A 1,890-nucleotide genomic window follows, 5' to 3' on the forward strand; every position below is an offset into this window, starting at 1 on the left:
GCCTTCAACAATGTCACTCCAGAGGCAATAGTCAAGTATATTCATAATCTGGGGGTTAAAGGCGCCAAACATTGTTCCAAGTTACATCACAGTTAAGAGACATTTTTTCTTTTAGTCGTGTGAAAAATAATAGGAACATGGCATTTTGACCAGTTTTGACAATTTTTTTTGCTGACGGTTTCACGCATTTTCTGCCATACAAAGTATGTTCGAATATTTTCTAGTATGTAAAAAAGTAATAACATCATCAGCAAAAAAATCATCCAAAGTGAACGCGAATTCTTAGCCACTTGAAACTTGCACTTTGTTGAGCTAGAAATTAATGGACTATAAAACTTCATACTTACAATTTTTCTAAAAATTCCTAACAAAAAGTTTGTTGCTGTTGTAAAATTTAGGTGAATTTTTCTAATTTTTCTACAAAGTTTGAAATCTATACTTATGTATGTATATGGCTTTTGTTAGACAATGAGCTGTATTTTTATAAAAAATTATAAAAATTAAATAAGCGAAAGAAAAAGTATCAAAACTTGTCAAAATGTTGTGTCCCTCTTATATTCAAAGGACTCTATGATTTAAAAAATTAAAATTTTGAGCATTTCATACAACCACATCATCATCAATCATTCAGCTTTACGGTTTGTATAAGGCATGATACAAAAAAAGAAGGTAGTTTCACTGTGAAATTTTTTTTACATAAACTGCGCCTATGAACTTTATACTTTTCGTAAATTGCTCAAGTAGCACTGCCACCTCAACATGTTATTGTTTTGGAAATTCTAATACTTTTAATGGTATTTTTTATGCATAACACGCAAGGTAAATTTACTTATTTCATCGTATTAGCAGAGCTGTTAATAAGTGTGTACTGATTTAAAATACCTTAAACTACCTTACCACAAAAAAAAATGGAATTACCTGCAGTATTACATGAAATATTATTATATCTGGCCCTTTAAGAAATTTAGATATTAGGATGTTGCTTTCATTTGGATCGTATTTAGTGGAAACATTAACAAAGGAATGGTTAAAAAGTAGCTTATCGTCAATGAAAGCACCATGGAAGCATAAACTTATTTGTGATAACGCAAGATGTAGTCATGAAGAGGGACGTAAAAAAATGTCCTAATTCTTGGAGCTCCAAGTTATAGTTCATAGATAGATACACTACTCGCTCTAATGCTGCTGGTTGAGCGTTTCGCGTTTGGCACATCCGTCCCGAAGCTGAAAATTTTCTGCCGAAATAATGGTCAATATAATTGCTTAATCAAATAGATTCTCTATGTGCATTACACAAGGTATTATACTTGTCCTCCGTTTTATATTTAATTTTAGAAATAAATCACTAAAAGCTCGCTATAAAATGATGCTCAAAATATATATATTTTTTTAATTTTTTAAATAACACTGGATCACAAATTTTGATTTGATTTTTGTCCTCCAGATGCCACTATCTATTCTATGGATACGTTTTCGAGATATTTTCAATTTACCGTTATTCAGCTTAAAACGAAAGGTGGTTCCACTTATTCACTTATATCTCATGAACCAATTCAATAAGTTGGAAATGCAATCGCAAGTGAAAGCTAACAAAATATAAAGCTGAAAAAACATAAACATAATAGTCTCTGACAAATTAATTAATCATTCCAGTTTTTTTTTTCGATGAAAAAAATAATAGAATCAAACTTTAACAAGAGAAAAATTAAAAAACTAACAGGCTATGTGTCAAATTTTTGCAGTTGTGTTCCGTGTCACTGTGTTCGTTTACGCTAATCTCCGAACTCGCTTAACCGGTTTCAATTAAATTTTGTGGGTGTGTATTGTTGGTTCCAACTTAAAAGATAGGATAGTTTTCAACCCGAGAAAATATTTTTTTGTCATCGAAAT

Source organism: Rhagoletis pomonella, unplaced genomic scaffold (assembly GCF_013731165.1).
Source record: "Rhagoletis pomonella isolate Grant_MI unplaced genomic scaffold, Rhpom_1.0 Rhpom_scaffold_00004, whole genome shotgun sequence".
Taxonomy (NCBI): Eukaryota; Metazoa; Arthropoda; class Insecta; order Diptera; family Tephritidae; genus Rhagoletis; species Rhagoletis pomonella.